Here is a 15,881-nt window from a genome sequence, read left to right as displayed (position 1 = left end):
AACACTGAGATTATATGTTACCCTAAGGTGGGTAATTAACTAGTTATATGGATCAGATTTTTTTTTTTAATGCTTGGTTACACCAGTGGAATCTCGGGGAGTTACAAAGGATAAATAAATTAGGGCAAATATTTGGCCTACTGGCTTCATGTTTTTAGTAAGGATGAATATATATTTTCCTTCAATGTAAAGTATTGACCTCCTCTTTATTTTGGTCAACACTTAGTTCTTGACTCAATTAATCTCAATAGATACCCAAACAAAGGTCAATATTTATTGAAACTTTGGAAATATGCATATGTGGGGAGCAAATGGATTTCCAAGTGTTTTCTGCCAAAAGCTTACTTAAATTTCTAAAAAACAACACTTCTCAGTGGAATATGTGACATCCTGAGCCTTGCCAGTGATATTAAAGCAATATTAAAGCACCTGAAATTTTTCATATCCTCCTCTTTAAAAGTTCCTGTATTCTTGGCCTCTATGCATTCTAAGATTTATCATGATGTCTTGGGAAGAGAGGATAAGAGGTCTTTGGCAGATACTATGGTTGCCTGCTTTAGACTTGATATTAATATGTTCCCAGCATAGTCATCAATTTTTCTTATATCCTTGGCCTCCCAGAGAAGCTGTTGTATGATGCAAGACTTGGAAGCAACTCTCCTTTCATGAGACTCTGCATAGGCTCTTCAGTACCTTGCGTGGTTGGTGTTTCTTTCACAGGTTAATCAGAGGTTTTCTGAAAGGTCTATCTGCCCAAGACTGAATTTTCCCTGTACATATCTCAATTATTTTTCTCTTCTAAAGAGGAATGCTCATTTCTATTTTCTTATGCTTTCAGCAGAAGTTGTGGGAAAGACAATAAATGAACTGAAGCAGTGTCTGATAATAATGGCACCCATTTATCTCCATTACTTTCATGCACATTAAATATGCATAGAATCAGATAAATATATTTTTAAAAATGTGGAAAAATGTGAATGATATTGGGGGCTGAATACTACATTATGAAGCCCCTCTCAGGCTGAAGCCCTGGAGACTTCCCAGGTTTGTAGCCCTTTTCAATTCAGTGTTTCTAAGAATCATTTTTTATTAGAAAAGAATTATTTGCACTGTTTTCCAGAATTACTTTTAAGGTACTTCTTCAACTGTGTATTGATTTTTCTTCATAGTTCTTTGACATGCTTACAGAGAGGTGGGGAGAAACAAACAAACAAAAACCCTAAAAACCCCCACCACCCCACAAGAGAAAACAGCTGAGGTTGCAGTCATCTGAAAAAGCAGATAGTTCAAGTGTAATTACAGAGACCCATGACTCGCTTGAATTGCGAGTAATAAATATTGAATGAGAGCTGAAAGCAAACTGCTTGTGGAAAAGTTCACTAACCAAATTTATTCATCAAAATATAAGCAAATGCCTAAAAAAAGGATTTTTTTTTCCTTGTTAACAGGCTGAATTCACTGGTTAAATTATTTGTTTCTAAATAAATGTGTTACTTAATGATCTGCAGAGCAATTAACCTGTCACTTTGTACACTAATTTACTAAATCCTTTCCAATCTCCCTTTATATTAAGTCCTTATCGTTAATTTGAAGAGATTACACATTTATTTAAATATATTTAATGTTTCCTGGCAATATGTTTAAAACAAATCTGCTTCCAAAGCTCATTGATACCAGAGAAATTAAGCTGATATTACTATTGAAAGTATTAGATACAAGGCCCTTGCCCAAATCCTGTAATGTTGCAAGCAGGAAATTCAGGGTCAGTCTCTAGTGCTGACTTACACAGAGTTACAGAATGGTGGAGGTTGATAAGAATCTCTGGGGATGATCCAGTCCAACCCTCTGCTCCAACCAGGATCAGCTAGAGTAGGCCTTGCCCAGAACCACATAGAGATGGGTTTTCAATATTCCCAAGGTTGGGGCCTCCAGTATCTCTAGGCAAGCTGTGCTAGTATCTAACCACCCTCACAGTAAAAGGAAATTTGTTTTTTTTTTCTTTTTTTTTCCCATTTTTTTAATGGAATTTAAAATACTTAATTTTGTGACCATTTTCTTTTTTACTCTTATGTTTACACACACTGAGATTCCCCCAAGCCTTTTCTTGCCAAAGCTGGTCAGTCCCAGCTTTCTCAGCCTTTTCTCATATGTCAGATGTTTCAATCACTTCAGCACCTTTGTAGCCTTTTGATGGATTTGTTCCAGCATATCCTTGTCTCTCTTGTACCAGGGAACAGAAAACTGGATGCAGCACTCCAGGTGAGTCTGAGCACTGCCAAGATGGGGAAGGTTCACTTCCCCTGACCTTCTGGCACTATTCTTTTGAATGCAGCCCAGGATCCTCTTGGGTGTCTTACTTTCCAACTTCTTTGATTCTAGAATTTTTTTTATCAAAATGAAGAAAAACACAAAAATAACTATATTTTACTGTTCCGCTTTTACTATGTGAATATGTATGTATTTACTGGTTACGTATAAGACCACTTGAGTATGAGCCTTATTTTGCAACCACAAACAACATTACAATGGTAAGTGACAATTAGTATTTTCCTCAGCTTTGGTACAGAGCCTACAACATTGTGTAAGTATAAAAGGGAACACAGTTTTCTCACCCAGTAAGGTACACTGTCAAACAGGGAATCTCTTAATGCTTTTCAGGCAGAACCAAATTTCTCCAAAGTGGGTGGTATGCTTGCTTACTGTATGTCAGCCATTAGCTACAGTTTAAATATTATATTCAAAAGAATTTTAATGAAGATAAAGAAGTTGATAGGAAGAAAAAAATTATTTGTGTAGCCTTGCTTTATCTTTCCCATAATTGGGACTTTCAGATGACTTTTATCATGTCTGTTTGTTAAAGAACACAGAAGCCTGAATTTCAAATGACATTCCAAATTAAAATTTATAAAAACCTTCTAATTTGATAAAGGTGCTTATTATTTAAAGAGAAATTCTTTATGAAAGGTAGATGATAAATGGTTTAAGAGAAGATTCTGTCATTGCTGTTTACCCAACTAATCAGTATTACTGCTTCTAAGCACAGTGCAACACTATGAGGGCATTTCATTTCGGAGTTAACATAGGTGGTCATCCTGCTTTTGAAGCAAATCTCTGCATCATCCACACTTATTGTTCCCAGGTCCATGTTACAGAACACTGAGTATTACCTGGCTTCCTTTCAGCTGAAACAGAACTGGAACACACACCCGAAGCAAATGTCCAATGCACTCCAGCTCTGAAAGACATGGGACCAGATCAGAGGTCATCCAAAGTTTTAAGAAACCTTTAAGGAACCTTTCCTATCTGATTGTCCAGGGGCCACTCTGGCAGTCGCACTCACACCACCCAAGTCAAGGCCTCTTCTCAGCTACGAATACCAGTCACACAGTCACACCAGGTTTCCTTACTGGCTCAGCCTCAGGTTTCCCACAGCAGTCTCAGAAGGCTGGATCTTTAAAGTAATTTAGTAGTGGTGCAACAACACAGTAACATCTTGAGCTAGTGCTTCTGAGGAGGGATCCTGAACAAAGGAAACCCTGGGCTTTTATCCCCTCACAGTCTAAGGATGGGAAAGTCTGGGAGTCATCAGCTCCAGTCTTGTCTCCTAGTGTCCCTCAGCTGGCTGTGCCACAGGTCTCCAGGCCCTTTGTTGTGCAAAGGGTTGGCAGTTCATGTCCTCTTGGCTCAGGTTCCCACCATGCAGAGCTCAACCTGCAGATCCCACTGCAGCTGCACCCTGATCTCCCTGCACTGAATGGGTTCCTCAACAGATCAAAGACTGTCACCAGGTCACAGACCAGTCAACAATTTTTTACTCAGTTTGGAAATTTGGTCAATTTGATCTCAGTTTGGAAATCAGAAATCGTTCTAACTCTCTGCTTTGCTCTAAATACAGATAAATGAGCAACAACATTACAAAATTCAAATAATTAAAATATTTAACAGTTTATTTAACAGATTTAACAGGTTTTAAAATTAAAAGATTTACCAGTAAATTACTACTTTTTAGATAATGCACTTCGATTTTATTCTCTTAAGGAGTTACCATATAATTGAGATATTCAAATAAAGTGCAGAAACTTTGCAGTCCCAATTGAATACATGTTAGGCGTGTTACCTTTCTTTAGATGGCTGATTTTAAATTGATCTGTTTAAATTCTCTTCAGACAGCAATTAGTCATAGACTGTCAACAAGTAAAAACAAGATTGTAATTATTAACTCACAGGGATATGTTGCTGTTCATAATCAGATATAGATATGATACTCAATTTTATAATTTCATGAAAATGTTCAAGCAAATTACAGTCTTTTAATAGCTCGATGGCAGTTTTATCTTTGATATTATCTCTGTTGCTAGTTAATATTGACATGATATCTTCTTGTAAAAATGGTTGTCTTTTTAATCAAATGTAGCACGTGGTAGGGAAAAAATGTGTGCTAATGAAGAAGCAATGCATACTGGAAGTGCTTGAACAGTATTACTTTCAAGTATAAAAACCCCCAAAACACCCCAACCAACCAAAACTACCCACTTGGACCCATTATTAATCTGAAGATATTTGTGGACAAGCATCTGGCCACCTCCATACCAGTCATCTTCTGGCATTTCTTTCTAACACTGAATAAGTGCACTGTCACCATGAGATTTTTTTCTACAAGTTTCTGGTATCACAGGTACTGAATGTTCCCATAACACTGTGACTTGTAAGCAGATGGTGTGAGTACAGCAACAGAAAGTGGGATGAAAATCCTGTTTAGATAGTGGGCTGGGACACTGCTGAAGGCTAGTGCCAGGCTTGGATGTTTTAAAGGAGATCTGAGGTCTGTACAAAGGTGTTCACCAGGTTTTTGTCAGTCTGTCCATTTCTTCTGTGACACCCACGTTCTGGCACAGCATTTACTACTGTGCACTTTGCTACAATGCCCTTGTTTTCTGTTTTTTTGAAAAGAAATCCTCAAATGTTACTGTCAGACTGTTGAGTTTGATTCCCAGAAAGGCAACCCCTTGCTCTGGATGCCAGATAAGGCAATATCATTCCTATGTTCTGTGCAGGCTTTGCACAGGTGTCTTTGCAGCACAAAAGGCTATGGAAAAGTCCTGCCCAAATTTTCATTTGTGCCATTTAAATAACTATGTTCAAGCAGCAAGTTTGATGAAAAGGTTTAGGCAATTCCAAATAGGCAGTGTTTGGTATGTATCTGCTGCTTTTTCTGTAGTTCAGTTGGGTTGCTTTGGAGTTTTGTCAGAAGGGAAAAAAGCAGGAGAGGTTGTTCCAAACATTCACTTATTGCACCAAACACAAAGCACGTGATGTTAAAGATAACCTTACAAGCTTTTAATCCCAGTTAAAGTATTTTGGGGTACACTGCAAATGACACACTTTCAGTAGGTCTGTGAGAGGATGGCATTAGACAAGGGTGGAAAAACAAGAGCCTGGGAAGGGTACCAAGCCCAGTATTCCCACTAACAGCCCAGATGAGCAAAGCAGATGATCACAGAGAGAACATAGCAATTTAAAAGTTGAAAAATACTCATTAGATATGAGATGTGATTGTCGTGGTTGGAACGGACTACGACACATAATATTCAGCAAGAAAGTTTATTGGAAAGAATAGGAAGCAGCAGCAGCCGTGAGCTGCCGTTTACAGCCTCTTAAATATAGTTCTGTAGGCACACGTATATTACACAGATAGGTCAATTTAAATACACAAACTACAATTCTCACAGCTAATAGGTAGACTCTAGCTGGACTTTCTCAGTTCTACTTTCTCATAACATTTCTGTGCATCTGTCCCTGTTTTCCTTTGATGTTTATGTTTTTCTCAGTCACTCTGTTCAAAACAAGTCCTCCTTCTCATGGGACAGTATCTTTGTTCTCATAGGAACAGTGTCCTTGTTCTCCTGATGTTTTTCTCCTCTTCTCAGGGTGCATGTTACCAGGACCAAGGCCTCCATTCCCAGTCAGCTTTTTGTTCTATATTAAGGGTCTCGGTCTAGCCGAGATTCCCCACATGTGATTATACCGTTGATTTTCCCCTCATTCTTGTTGATTATTCAGCACTTCTTTTGCACCTTTATCTTCCCAAATCAGCAGTAGTGGTGCTCATAGGATCTCCCAACTCATTTTATTTCTGTAGCTCAAAATTCACCATGGATGTTTGCATCTGAGCTCCAACAATTTGATCCTTTAGCCAGCCTTCCAATTGAACTGTGCATGATCTCAACTTCCAGAGCTGGGTAAGACTAGATATGTGCAGGACAGCTGTGTTGGACAAAGCATATGCATTTCATCCTTAGAAAACTGGTTGCAATGGCAAAGGATAGAAGTGATAACAGCTCCAGCTGTTGATCACTGACATCCATGGTTAACTCTCATTAGTGCTATACTGAAGCCATGATCCTCAATGTTGGATGCATTGGTAAAAACAGAAATATGAAAAAAAAGTAGTCTGGGAAGAAGCCACTTGAATTAAATTTACTGGCATGATTATATCAGATAATGACTTAGATTTGTATAACCTGTGACTAAGAGGAGGTAATTACTATCCCTGCCAGGAAAAATAAATAAGTATTCAGCAATATTTTTCAGACCCTCACACTGAAAGGCCCATTGTATGGTCACCACAAAAAGTCTGAATAAATATTGTCCTATTCTGTTAAAAATGAAAGAGGGTAATAGGCTTTAATATGTGGAAACAACACAGCATTGAGACAAGGAAAGAAAGAGACAGCAGATGCTGTTTTCCAGACTAAATCTCCTCTAATGCACTCCAGGGACCTCATTTAATCAAGCATCATTCTCACACTTCATCATGTATATTATTCAGAAATGATGAAGAATTCTGAGAATAAATTAGTAATTTATTTCAGGATAAATGGTTTTTAAAATTTATTATTATTCAAGCTATTTTGGAAAATTTAGTTTTTCCTTTATTTCTCCCAGAGGCTCCCAGCTCAGTTTAATCAGAAGCTTCTACTTGCAGGGTCCTGAAGATCCAGAAGCTGACTCTTGTTATAAAAGTAATTTTTTGGGGACATACCTTCTTCCGTTATTGCATTCTCTCTACCTCTGATTATCAGATTTTTCTTTTAGTGCACTATGAATTAGGGGGATATGTATAAAAATCCCATAACAAAGAACTCTTTTTTTCCTCTGGTCATGTCCATTTTGGTGTCTTAGTGAAAAAAAGAACTGTCCACCAAAATCCTTTCCTTCTTTCCTCATGTCTTGTCAGCTGTTGGTTTTCCCTGCCCTTTTACATCATCTACTGCTGTTTACCTCTAGTACTTTTCTCGTCAATTTTATAATAATGGTGCAGCATAACTTGACACTGTCCAGGTAAATATATTCAACACTTTCTTGAAGAGCTTATACAAGCTGATACTTCTCCAGGAAGGCTTCTGTCATATTTAATCATCCAGAGTGGTGCCTTATCTCACATGTTCGGGGCACAACCCAGCTGCTCTAAAGTATCAGAGTACGGCTTTCGTGGCTGGATCACGTATTTGTAAATAGCAGCTCTCTTGTTCAATTATTTTCGATGGAGGGATTTAAATTAGGTTAATATAATTTATACACCCTCCATACTTGGCGCTGTCTGGGTGATAAATTGGACAGCCCTATGATGGACTGCATTTATCCTGCTCAGTGTCTCTTCACGCTACACGCTAATCTACCCCTGGGCACTTCAGGCCTTTGCCAAGTGTTGTACAGTCAAGGAGGAAAACATGCTTTATGAGTCCTAAATGAAGCTAGATTTAGCTTGAAAATGTGAGGGGTAAAGAAAGGTTATTATAGAAAGACACCCCTCTGTACATGCATGCATTCTGTACATATCTGCATATATTTTTTCATTCAAATGTCAATTTTTTTTGCCAAAATTTTCTAACCTTTACCAGAAATCAAGGAACACTGTCACTAATTTTTTTATATTTTTATTCAAAATTATTTTGTTACTTTAAAGAGGAAGAAATACTAACATTGATTGGCAAGAAAAAAAAAAACCTACAGGTTTTCTATTAGTATAAGACAACACTCTTCCATAAAAATAGGAAAAAATCTAGATAATTTTCAGTTGAGTCATGGAATCTTGATAGAAGTTGAGGTAATATACTACAAGTTACTCAGTCAACCAAGAGGCATTAACCCTGGGACCTTTCTTCTAGACTGCAGCCTACTTTCTTCTAGGATTTGCAGCCTATCTTCATTGTCATCCAAATATGTAGCTGGATGTTCATCTTTCAGTCTGAGAGATCCCATGGGTCCCCTGCAGCCTGGCAGCCATGGTACCCTTCTGGCAGAAACAGGGGTCAGGGATGAGGAATTTAGGAATTATTTGCTTTTAGGTTTTTCCCAGTATCACTGGGATGAGATGTGGCTAAAGCAAGTAGCTGACTCTGACAGCAAAGATTAGACAGATTGGATGAAAAAAATCTTAATATCTGCAATGTCATGTTTATTTGTGCATATGGATGGTACACTTCAAAGTGTCCTCCCCCCATTACATTCTTAGGACACTTGTCCTCCATTTAACAACCGTGCAAATTTATGGGACAAAGAGAAGTTCAAGAGAGCCAACTGAAAAATAACAAAAACAATTAAAAAGGAAAAGCCATGTTGGAAATCTTTGTAGAACTCAGAACTACTTGTTTTCAAATGCTCAGCTAGTGTATAAACCATGATCTATTCCTGGAGAGCCCTGGAAGGGACCAGTAGGGAAGTTTCAAGTTCCGTTTCGTATAAGTTTTCTCTCTTTATCTTATGATGTCTGTTTTCTCATCCTTTCATTTTCTGTCCTCTTCTTTTAGACAAGAGGGAAATCTTAGTAAGTGGGCCTTTGACCAAATGCAGTCATTTTTGTTAGTTGTTTGCAATGTTGGATGAACAGGAGCTTTAAAGCAGAGTGACAAACTTCACATGTTGTAGAGCAATGATTCACTTTATGCTCCATTCTTTAAAAATAAAAATGGATCTTTTTTAATGGGCTTTCTCATTATTATTTCAGAACAGCAGTCTCCAAAAAGCCCTCAGTGTGAGAAACCAAGGGGGACTGCACTGCAGAGATACAGGAAAACTCGATTACTTTGCAGTTACTCATGTGTGCTGTGCTATGATTCACTGCAATGAACTTCACGAACAAGAGATTTGTGTAGGTGATACAGTGTTTTAATGAACTAAGTGATCACATTAAAAGATCACAGTTCAAATCCTCATTAAACCTGCATTTAATAAGCAAAATGAGAAGGTATTTAACGATGTGTGCTGTGATGTTGCAAAAGTTCATTCCAACTGGAGGTCTAGGCTTAGACCAATTTGTATAGGACAAGATGGGATATTCAATATTAACACCAATTTGTACAGGACAAGATGGGATATTCAATGTCTCTGTATAAGATACTTCTCCAGCAAGTATCTAGTATCTAATGAAAAGCAAAAATTTAGGGGAATCTGAAAGCCTTCCAGCTGCCAGAATTTTCATGCCTGGAGTCCAAAGCAGAAAGAGCAGAGGGGTGTGAGGTAGATTGCTTTAAGAAATATCTTCGTGTTTCCAGGTAGAAAGAGTAATTTGGTTCCCTTTCCAGACCCAAGAGATTCAAATCTCCATTTTTGAGCAATAAGCCAACTGTTTTGTCATAGTGCAAGGCTCTAAAGAAGTATTCTCCATTCCTCATGGGAAACTGTGCCACTAGGAAAGACAGTTCGAGTATCATGGAGTAGGGAAGAAAAATCACAGGAGCAGGCACAGTTACACCACCTACTGAACAGAGAGAACATCACACTGGGAGGCACCAGTGTGCTCCTATGTACTACTCTGTACATTTATATGAATTTAAACTGTTGTTTGTTCATACACAACTTTTATGTTCAGAGTCCAAACCAAGGAAGTTTTATGCTCAGTGCTGTTCCTCAGTTAGTATCTAAAAATATTCCAACCAATATCCCTGTCAAAATCCAGCAAAAACCTTCTGTTTTAAATGAGTACATTTCACAGAAATGCAACTTTTCCTCTTGTATATGACTTTCTTCTAATCTTTCTCCCAACACAGCTTTTATCTGTTATTTTTATTATTTTTCTTGGTTTTGCAGCATTTTTAATGATCAAAACATACACTTCTGAACCTTTTCCTCTCTGAAACAGACAATTGATTAAATTAAAAACATAAATTCTAAATTTAATATAATGAATTTTGCATGAAAATGAAACTGGTATTAAATGATAACATTTCAGAGGTATTTGAAGAACCATCCTACTGATTTGCAGGATTTAACAAACACATCTTCTTACTGTGTACAGCAGCTATAAAAGGGACAAATGTAAGCACAAATCTGAACTCTTACACCTGAACCAAATTAAACCTAAGTCCTTCTTGTGTTAGGATGAAAGTCAAACTGCATTTTGGTTTTCTACACTTTGTCTGATTTGATTTCCAGTCTCAATTCACAAAATACTCAAAAAAACCCACTGCCACTCATCTTTGCTCTTGCCTAGATAGATTTTAATCTTGTGAAACTACAGCTCCATGTTAAGATCAAAAGAGTAGGGGTACTGAAGCACTCTTTTCCACTGAAAAACACAAGACAGCACAGGCAGGATGAAATGTTATTTCCACACTTCAGCTCTAAAGCACAAAATAGCAGCTATAACTACATGTAGCCTTCCCTCACCAACACCTTACCTTCTTCATGATCATATTATCCCCATATCATAACATAACTCTTGAGAATGACTTCAGTCCTAATAAAGGAGTGCTTCCTATGAGGGTAATTCTCTCTCTGTCTTAGTGTTAAAACTATTCAGCAGTGGGACTCCTCAGGGAAGTGGCTTTGGGAATGTAGTGGCAAAAAAAGAAACTGCGAACAGAATTTGTAAAGACACAAATTTCCACTGGCAGGAACTACTTGAGATCCACTGGCTTCAGAAGGTCATAAGGGACTGCAAACATTTTACAGAAATGAGTGCCTTAGCCCTGACCTCAGCAAGATGTAAATACTGATTTATGGCTGAAAGTTTCCATTTCCTAATATTTATTCCTGAGCCTTCTATTTGCACTAGAGGAGGAGGGAATGGGAAAGAAGAATTTAAAACTGTTTAGCTAAATCTATAGTTCACTTTATCTTCTAATATTCTGAGTTCCTCATAGTTCAGAAGAAACCATTTTGAAAGAGAACAAACATATTTTGTCATAGAAAGGAAAAAATATTAGGTTGCTAAGGTTTTATACTCTACACCTGACCATACAAGTACAATATTGTAAGTACCGGACTGATACAACTCAAGAGCTCTTTTTGTTGCAAATGCACCTTTGGCTTCCCTAAAGGCTTTTGAAGTTTCTCAGAAATATACAACAAAATCGTATTGCAACATAGCAGAAGGAGGAAAATAAATATAGAGAGACGTGATGAGGGCTAGTGTTGGGTAAATACGAACTGAACGGTCAGTTCAATGTCATAGCTTAGGTTCTTTCTAGTAGATTTAAACACATAACAAAAGCACACAAACACTTTTAAATGGTGATTGCAATTATTAATTTTATTAGCCTTTCTTCTTCTGATTTCCAGTAGGATCAGGTCACCATTTTGCTCCATAAGCTAAGCAGTTTACAAAGAATTCACCACATTTTTTCTTTTTTAATTTGGTTTTTTTTTTTACAATTTGAAAAGATGAAAAATATCGGCCTCTGGTTTGTGCACATTTATTTGAAAGTTTATGAATATTTATTTAGTTCTTTCTGAACCCATCAACACCAGGTAGCTGTACCATGAAAGATACCAGAATGTATGTTGAAGCCAACATTATTATGTGATGTATGAGAGAATACCACAATACACTAATATGGAATTAAAACACACTGAGCCTGTCAAAATGCTAGCATTTTATGCATTCTGCTTTTCTCTTCCATTTTAATTTCTGAGAATCTTGTGACAATCTCCAAAAAAACATATGACCTTGCTGATGAAATTCATGTTTGGAATTTGTGAGAAAATAAAATCGGCATTTTCTCAAAGCTGTTCCCTTCCTCTGCAAAACTCCTCTTGCTTATCACTGCCCACTCAAACATACCACCACATATTATATTTAAAATTCTGTATTAGGACTTTGTGGGTATCCAAAAGTACATTTTTGTTGTTCCCAATGATGTATCATACTGAGTATAATTATTAAATGTAAGAATTATTAGCACTGTGTACACCTAATGCTCTTTCACTTAACAGATGGCTTATGAATATCTGGGACAACTTATTAGACCTAAAATGATTCATACCTCAGCTATCTGAACACATGGCTACCTTTCATCACTTGTGCTTAGTCTAAGAGCTGGTTTAATAACCCAGTTTTGAGAAAAATTTCTCTTCTTTAAACAGTATATGCCATTAGCATATGTTTATTAAGGAACGAAATCCACAAATGTAAGGTGTACTTTGAGCTTCAAGAGGCCAGTCTTTCTTTCTTTTAATATTATTTTCTCTGGTCTTTGTATAATTTCAGTTATATTGCTTGTTGTATCACTATAATTAATCTGATGAGGAATAACACCCTATGAAATCTGTGAAACCTGTCAGAATTTCCAAAACGAAAATCCATCTGTGCCTGGCATTCCCATGCTCCTCTTCTTGTTTCCATGTTTGGAGTGAATTGTTTCCTGCTTTCTTTTTCTTACTTTCTCGCTCATCTTACATTCTCTCGCTTTCTTTTGCTTTCTTGCTGTTTTTCTCTCTCTTTCCTTTTCTCCTTCTCTCCTGTTCTTGAATAGCCAAACAACCTTCTACTTTGTATTTTCCTGGTTGGCCATACATCTCACAATACTGATTTCTACAACCATTTGTTTCTCTTCAGCAAATTTTAGCATCTGTGGGTTGCTTCATGGCAACCTCTTTATCAGGGTGCATGTGAGTTCTGCAAGTTTTAAAATCTGTACTGTGCTGATCCATTATTTCAAACAGTTCTGGCCACAGATGTTGTGTTTCATAGGAAGAAAGTCACATCCAAATTAGGTTTTCTAAAAGGTGAATGTATTCTAAATTACCAATGCCATTTTTTCTCCCCTGAGTTGGAACACTGGAGGTGATCAGTGAGTTAGAAAAAAGTGTTTCTCACATGGTAACAGCAGCATTTATTATGGAATTTAAGCACATACCAGTGACCCCTAACCACGTAGAAAGCAGTGATGAGTTAATTGTACCATTTAGAAACTTACCTGCAACCTATAGTATAGTAAGAGGGAGGTGTGGTGAACAAAAATACATTTCAAGAAATGTTAAAATAACTGTGCTTGCAAACTGCAGGAATCAGGACTCGAATTTTCTTGCATAACTTACAGTTCAAGAATTTACATATTTATACAATATGAACACAAATGTATACCAGAGTGTGAATAAAAAGAAAAAGGTGAAACAGTTCATGAAAGGACACTTGAGAAAAATAGTTGGTAACAAAGCCAAAAACTAGATTACACTTTCATTTCCTGAAGTTTTCAGAAGCTCTGCCCAGTGGGCTTATTGGCAATTTTGTCATTAAATATCAATCCTAACTTCACCTTTTTTTTTATGCAGTATTTTTTTTTCACAATGGTCATGTAATATTTTAACAATCAGAGAAAACTATATGTGTTCCCACATTACTTGGGAATAAAAAAAATAAAATGTTAAAGAATTTTCTCTCCATTAAGTAGTGCTAGATAAACACGGATTCTTTGTTAATTAACACAGAATTCCATTTGGGCGACCAAAAATGGAAGCAAAGCATATGGGAATCAATCTTCAGCTGGTGTAAACTTGCACAGTTCAACAGAAATTCAATGGAATTGCCCAGATTTGCAGCAGCCAAAGGTCCAGCTCCCTGTTTAAGATCTTATAGCTTTGCTGCTTATGCCAGAATGGATTCTAAGAACTTGGCAATGAGGGAATTTGAGCTCCAGAAATGCCTGCTTAGTCTGGTTCTGATTTTATTTTTTAATTCCACACAGAAAGTACTGGGGGTTTTTTACCTTCCTCCCTCTCATGGCGATCACATAGGATGTCAGAAAAGAGATTTTACTGTGCCTCTTTCTTTGAAAGGAGAATGCATTATCCACAGAGCATGGAAGAATAAATACATCTTAGAAACAACTTGCTGAGCTAGTTGTGTTTTTCAGTCTTGCTAATCATTATTAGAGTCAAGGTAGCACTGATGGTGTAAACTTGTGTACTCACCAGTCACAAACCTGACAGTTTGCTCCCACGTGCCTCAATGTTTTCATGCTTAAAACAGCCTCTCAGGTTCATTTTGCAGCTGCTGTTTTCTGCGTGTTCCCTCTTCTAAAGCTGGTTCCTCTGAGCCTTCAAGACCCACCTTTGTCCACAGAAGTCAGGGATGCCATTATTCTACCCGATCTTACTTTACCCTCAGCTTTTTTAAAAAAAACCCTTGATCCATGCAATGTTTTATAAGGAGACCAAAGGACCATAGTAATTAATATGGCTCTCAGCAGAGGTATGGTAGCATAAGAACATCAAAAACCCTCAGTGTTTGGTCCAAACAGGTTGCATGAGCTCTGCATGCAGCTCTGTAGCATCTTTGTCACAGCTGGGGCCGCATCGCTGTGGTCACAGTGACACTCTGCACCTGGATCTACATTGAGAAGCAGACTTCCATTTCTACAGCTGTGCTGTTTCCATACTGTCCTGCATAAAGTTGTCCACTTTAATGGTTCATTCCTGCTCTTTCACTGAGAAAAACCGATTTGCTATTACCATGGACTAATAATCTATTTTTTAAATTTCCTTCAAAAAAACCCCACACATGTAATTCCACAGATATTTTGTAGTCTTATTACAGAAAGCTAGTTTTCTCAGTTTACATATTAAAGGCCTGTCATGTTATCAGTAGTGCAAGAATATAAACCCAAAAGTAAGATGCTAAAAGGAAAGTAAATTTGTCTTCACTGTAGGTATGAAAAAAAAAAAAAAAATGAGGTCTGTATGTTTCTAAGAGTAATTTGCTCACGTGTGTGGCAGATCTCTGTTATTACAGTGGGTTCTAATGTTCCTCTGGAGAGATCAATTATTTACTCTACTTACCTATGTTAATGGTGTGTCAACGTAATTTATGACATCCAAGCACCAAATTGCAGGAAAGTGTGGTAATGTACTGTAAGTTGTCTGAAATTGCCAAGTGATACTGGAGATATTATCCACATCTCAACCATAATCCCAGTTCCCTTCCGAGGCATGAATACTCAGGGGAAACTCCAGCTTCATCAGTTGGATATTTCTGGCTATGATCAGGAGCAGGAAATTAAGTTTCTGCAGCCTGTGCTTTTGAAAGATAAAGAAGCAGATCCTTAGCTGATGTAAATTGTTATACATCCACTGATTTCTACAGACCTATTCTATAAGATATCAGCCTCTTGAAGGCAAATTATGACTGAGTGGGAAGGACTCAGGCTAGTAATCGAAAATCTGAATGTAAATGTTTGATGAAAGCTTAGGTCTGGATTCAACCTCTCTCTGTCAGACCTCTCTCTCTATCCAGTTTCAATCCTCATCTTCATTTAGCACAATTTGTATTTCAGGGTCATTCAGATGACAAGTGTTTAGGAGGAGAAAATGTCATCAGAATCTTGTTTCGCTAGAAATTGTTGTTTTTCCCAACTGAGTTGTTTATTGCTCCTAAGTTCAGCAGACTTTTCTTTGTATCTTTCCTTTGTTTTTCTGTTTTGATTTGTTTTCTGTGGAGAAGTCATATATTGGATTTGGCCAAGTTAATACTGGTCAGAAATGCTTTTTATTGGTCATTCCTCATCCTGGATTATGCTTATAAAGTTTTTGTCCAGCTCTTGGTGGACACATATATGTCTTTATAGAATGTTACAGTACACTTGGCATTCCTTAGTGATCAC

The sequence above is a fragment of the Corapipo altera genome, unplaced genomic scaffold (genome assembly GCF_003945725.1).
Source record: "Corapipo altera isolate COAL_440 unplaced genomic scaffold, ASM394572v1 45, whole genome shotgun sequence".
Taxonomy (NCBI): Eukaryota; Metazoa; Chordata; class Aves; order Passeriformes; family Pipridae; genus Corapipo; species Corapipo altera.
This window is presented reverse-complemented; position numbering follows the sequence as displayed.